The following is a 6,222-nucleotide window of genomic DNA, read 5'->3' as shown; positions in this document are numbered from 1 at the left end:
GGCTTGGGTTTAACGTCTCAGCTAAAACACGGCAACTCCGACAGTGCAGCACTCCCTCAGTGTTGCCTTGAAGTGCCCAAGTCTCTGAACCAATATCTTTCTGATTCAGGGTGTCACCAACTGAGCCACGGCTGTCACACGGCCTCCCTGAAGGCCCGCGTCATTGTATCGAAACGGAGCTGGAGCTTCCCGGATTGCAGGAACCGACAGGTTGCAGGTGTCCTGTTGAGCGAAAGAATCTCTCTGAGAAGAGGGGAAAGCCAATCGGGGAAATTAAAGGGAGTGGTGAATCAGTGACCTGCCAGACACCCAATCCGGGAATGACGGATTGAACCAAATATAGGAAAAGAGGAACTCTACAGGTACCTGTTCGGTAATTCTTCAACATCATAAAACCATCCCAAGTAATTCTCCCGGTGTCCTGGTCGATATTTCCACCTTATGTTAATTTCACGGAAACTTTGACTTTAAATCAGACAATAGTCAGAAGAGGGCAGCGTGAATCTACATTGCAGCTGAATGTATTGTCATGTATTGTGTTTAAAGTTACCTCACACTATTTATAAAATGGGGCGCACAGTTAAGATGAAGAGGGGCCGTCGGACGGTGGATTCCACCGCTGCTGCTGCTCAACAATAATTGCCTTCAGTGTGTACAGTGAGCAGAAAGGAATTGCTGCTGATTCTTCACATTTCCCACTGCACTCATTGTCATTCTGCTTTAACAGAACCAGCTTGGATCTCATGATATATTTAAACAATAAACCTCGGGGCTGATAGAATAATAATACAATAATATGAACATCACGTGCTTTCAATGGAGAAGTGTTTTCCACCTGCCGTGAGCAGAGAGCTTGGTGAAGACAGCGTTTGGTGAATCTGCTAAACTGAGTGGTGATGGGAAGTTGGTGAGAGTGGGACTTTGGTGCAGAGGGGGAAGGAGCTGCTCAGTAATTTAAATCAAGGAACAACAGTAAATACACAAAAAGAGCCTAACTAATTAGATCTAGGGATAAAATTAAAATTAACTAAGTTCAGGATAGCAACATTAAAGGAATCTGAATTGCATTAAATAAAAATCGGATGTACATCATTAATTAAATAATAAGTAGGAGAAAGGGGTGCTAAACTAATATAGATGAAGAATACTAGAATAGAATCATAGAAGTTTACAGCACTGAAGGGGCCATTCGGCCCGTCGGGCCAGTGCCGGCTCTTTGAAAGAGCTGTAAAATTTGAACCCCGACCCCAGCGTTTTACTCTTAACCCTGGAAATCTGTTCCCTTCAAATACAGGTCCAATTGTAATCAAGATCAAGGGGCAGCTGAGACCCGCTGCCTGCAATTCTTGTGGCATTTAGCAGCTGCAGAAAGTTTCCTGTGTCCTGGATAACCACGTGTTCAGGACGAGCTCGAGTTGCTCGAGCTCAGGGTTTCTGAGACTGAGGAGCGGCGGGAATCACTGCTGGGCATTCGGGAGGCTGGCAATTCCCCGTAGAAAAAGTTGCAGGAGGTGGTAACCCCGCAGCTACAGAGAGTTCAGGTGGGGAGTAAGTGGGTGGCCAACTGACAGGTGAGCAGGAGGCAGGCCCTGCAGGATTCCCCCGCGAATCAGGCCCTCCCAACCCGGTTTTCCGTGCTGATACCAGTGACGGTGATGACACCCCGGGGGAGTGCATCCTAGAGGAAAGAGGTTGGTGAAGGGAGAGATGGGTGAATCTGCTAAACGGCTTCGTGGGGCAAATGGCTCCACAGGGGGCGCAGCAAAGCGAGCACATTCAGTAGTGCTTGGGGATTCGATAATCAGGGGGGAGAGACAGGCGTTACAGCATCAGTCGTCGTGATTCTCGCAGAGTGTGTTGCCTCCCTGATGCCAGGGTGATGGACATCATTGATAGGGTGCATAACATTTTGCGAGGGGCAGATGAACAGCCAGCAGCCATGATCATTGTTGGAACCAATGACGGAGATAGGAAACGGGCTGTGTTCCTACAGGCACATTTTCCAGAGCAAGTTAAACTGCAGTACCAAAAAAGGTAGTAATCCCTGGATTACTCCCAGTGTCACGTCCTGGAGCATATAGGAGAAGTAAGATAAGACATGTTAACGTGTGGCTGGAGAACTGGTGCAGATGGGAGGTGTAAGACATTCTGATTGTCTGATAGATTTTAGGGTTCAGACTCGTGGAACAGAGAGCAAAAAACCCAATGAATCTGTGAAACTTCTATTACTTAAAAATCCACAAGAGGTTACAAGTAAAATTAGCAGAATACAAATAGTACTCAATTCATGTACTTATCACAAGCAAGTATCAAAAATCATTTACTTTAAGCTCAGGTGATTAAAAGCAAACCCACATGCATACAACACCTGGTTGGGTATTGGAACCGGGGGGCAACGGGTGAATGGGTGGGTATTGGAGCCGGGGGTCCCTGTGTGAATGGTTGGGTTTTGGAGACGAGGGGGCAGTGGGTGAATGGTTGGGTATTGTGGTCGGGGGTCCGTGGGTGAATGGTTGGGTATTGGAGACGGGGGGCAGTGGGTGAATGGTTGGGTATTGGAGCCGGGGGGCAGTGGATGAATGGTTGGGTATTGGAGCCGGTGGTCCATGGGTGAATGGTTGGGTATTGGAGCCGGGGGTCATGATTGTGTATTGGAGCCGAGGGGGCAGTGGGTGAATGGTTGGGTATTGGAGCCGGGGGGCAGTAGGTGAATGTTTGGGTATTGGAGCCGGTGGTCCATGGGTAAATGGTTGGGTATTGGAGCCGGGGGGCAGTGGGTGAATGGTTGGGTATTGGAGCCGGTAGTCCATGGGTGAATGGTTGGGTATTGGAGCCGGGGGTCATGATTGTGTATTAGAGCCGAGGGGGCAGTGGGTGTATGTGTGGGTACTGGAGATGCGGAGGCAGTGGGCGAATGGTTGGGTACTGGAGCCGGGGGGGGCAGTGGGTGAATGGCTGGGTACTGGAGCTGAGGGGGCAGTGGGTGAATGGCTGGGTACTGCAGCTGCGGGGGCAGTGGGCGAATGGCTGGGTACTGCAGCTGTGGGGGCAGTGGGCGAATGGTTGGGTACTGGAGCTGCGGGGGCAGTGGGCGAATGGTTGGGTACTGGAGCCGGGAGCAGTGGGTGAATGGTTGGGTACTGGAGCCGGGGGGCAGTGGCTGAATGGTTGAGTACTGGAGCCGGGGAGCAGTGGGTGAATGGTTGGGTATTGGCACCGGGGGGCAGTGGTTGAATGCTTGGGTACTGGAGCTGGTGGAGCAAGGGTGGTGCAGTGGGTGAATGTTTGAGTATTGGAGCCGAGGGCCGGGCGTGGTGCAGTGGGGGAATGGTGGAGTATTGGAGACGAGGGGCACTGGTTGGGTATTGGAGCTGGGGGCAATGGTTGGGCATTGGAGCTGGGTGCAATGGTTTGGAATTGTTGCTGTGGGGGGAGCTGTGTTTGTGTATTGGATCCAGGGGGCAATGGTTGGGCATTGGAGCCGGGGGCAATGGTTCTGTATTGGAACCGGGGACAATGGTTGGGTTTTGTAGCTGTTGGTGGAGCTGTGTTTGTGTATTGGATCCGGGGGGCAGTGGTTGAGTATGTTAGCTGTGGTGGGAGCAGTGTGTATGTATTGGAGCCGGGGGCAATGGTTGGGTATTGGAGCTGTGGGGGGGGGGGTGCACTGGTTGGTTATTGTAGCTGTGGTGGGGGCAGTGGTTCGGTATTGGAGCCGGGGGGTAATGGTTGGGTATTGCAGCTGTGGTGGAAGCAGTGGTTGGGTATTGGAGCCGGGGGGTAAGGGTTGGGTATTGTAGCTGTGGTGGGAGCAGTGGTTGGGCATTGGAGCTAGTGGGCAATGGTTGGGTATTGTAGCTGTCGTGGGAGCAATGGTTGGGTATTGGAGCCGGGGGGCAATGGTTGGGTGTTGTAGCTGTGGTGGGAGCAGTGGTTAGGTATTGGAGGCGGGGGCAATGGTTGGGTATTGGAGCCAGGGGGCAATGGTTGGGTACTGTCGCTGTGGTGGGAGCAGTGGTTGGGTATTGGAGCTGGGGGGCATTGGTTGGGTATTGTAGCTGTGGTGGGGACAATGGTTGGGCATTGTTGCTGTGGTGGGAGCAGTGATTGGGTTTTGGAGCTGTGCTGGGAGCAGTGGTTCGGTATTGGAGCTGAGGGGCAATGGTTGGGTATTGCAGCTGTGGTGGGAGCAGTGATTTGGTATTGGAGCTGTGCTGGGAGCAGTGGTTGGGTTTTGGAGCTGAGGGGCAATGGTTGGGTATTGCAGCTGTGGTGGGAGCAATGGTTGGGTATTGGAGCTGGGGGGGGGCAATTGTTGGGTATTGCAGCTGTGGTGGGAGCAATGGTTGGGTATTGGAGCCGGGGGGGGCAATGGTTGGGTATTGTAGCTGTGGGGGGAGCAGTGGTTGGGTATTGAGCTGGGGGGCACTGCCAGCTGCAATATGATGGACATTGATTCCTTGGCTGGAAGTGAGGAAAAGATGCGACGGCAGCTTGAAGGAATGTTGTTAAAGGAGAACCAGATGTTCAAGGGCCAGGGAGGAAAGATTAGACAGGTGTTGTTCTCAGTGACGGACCGAGTGTCCAATGAACATAAACTGCAGGGCAAAATTAGTGCACCATCCAAGGGGATGCTCAGGCTTCAATTAACGCCTCAAAGGGAGTTGCTTGTAGCATGTATGGGGTATTCATTCTTTCCCCCAATACACGAGGGATTGGGTGATATCAAGAACAACCTAATCCCCAACTTTGTGACAAATAAACAGCTGGCAGAATGGAAGGTGTCGACGTCACGCTTTCCATTGTGAACTCAAGAGGTTGGGCATAGTCGGGGCAACGTCTCACCCGTGCCCTGGTAAACTGAAGGGTCTGGGAGGGATCATTCCTACCCTGGCAATACAAGCGACCCATGGATCCATAAAAGTATGGTCAGTAGAATCAGTTCTGATATTGGAGGAGAAATTGCATCATGAATATCAGCCCTTCCCACCGTACATGGTTCAAGTAAATGAAGGAAGGACAGCGCCAGACATGGCAGGATGTTCTTTAATCAAAGGATGTGTTGATATCACCTGAGGGAAGTTAATGAAACACTATGGGGGTTTTGTTTGGAATTAAGAAACTCCAACTTGCACCATGTCTGTAATATGCTGGCACCAGAGATAAACTAATACTAGTTGTGTCGCACAGGGGCGCTATTGTGTCGCTACGGCCGCAGCCTCTGTGAATACGGACCCCTCACCTGCCCTGTCACCCACTCCTCTTTCTGCTTTGAACCAACCTAGGTCACCAAGATAGTTCATGAGATCCTGATACCAGTGATCAAGCATAATGTTACGAACATCACACTGCACGGTGATATGCTCTCAGACACTGACAAAATATTGATTGGATTTGGATATCCACTGGACGCCCCTCCGCCACCCAACACACGACACTAAAACTAAAAGAGATTACAGAACGAACCGAGATCTCAGGAAAACACCTGCACCAACTACACCAGGAAAATGAAAACCTGCTAACAGAGCTAGAGGGAGTGGGAAGGAAATCACGGTGGGAGCAGGTCAATAACATCTTGATACACCCGTTGTTCAGAATTATTTCACAACTGTTAATTATTTTCCAATGCCGTCTACTGGTCCTGGTCATCATTGTGTACGTATTGCTCAGACAAGCCCTTACACAATTGAAGAGGAAAACAAGGAGCCGGGTCAGCAGAGAGCTCTCCCAAGCCTGGAGTGCGGGGGAACTCAGGAATAATTATCAACCAATGAAATAAGACCAAAGGAGCCATTGGAGCCGTGTGGACATGTTCGGTGTGCTGACATCAATGTAACAGTAATCGACTGTAAACTCCAAGCAGATCAACGGTAAAGACAGAAAGAAAGTTAATTGGCTCAGAGTGATTGCTCAAATTCTGTGTCTAAAGGGGGGAAATGTTAGAATGATTTAAGATGATTTATGTTAGAATGCTTTAAGATGATTCACTGGTCCAACTATCCCAGCGTCCTTTCACTTAGGTTTGCATTATTATATCAACATGGGAGATCCAAGCATATTAATAGGAACTTTCAAAAGTGAATTGAGGTGTTCCGCAAAGCAATCACCCAATCTTTGTGTGGTCTCCCCAATGTAGCGGAGTCTGCAGCAATTACAGTTTACTAAATTGCAAGAAGAAAAGTAAATCGTTGTTGCACCTGGAAGTTGTGTTCGGGTCCCTGG

The sequence above is a fragment of the Somniosus microcephalus genome, unplaced genomic scaffold (genome assembly GCF_052327205.1).
Source record: "Somniosus microcephalus isolate GS21.2 unplaced genomic scaffold, FLI_Smic_1.0 unresolved_chr1, whole genome shotgun sequence".
Classification (NCBI taxonomy): domain Eukaryota; kingdom Metazoa; phylum Chordata; class Chondrichthyes; order Squaliformes; family Somniosidae; genus Somniosus; species Somniosus microcephalus.
This window is presented reverse-complemented; position numbering follows the sequence as displayed.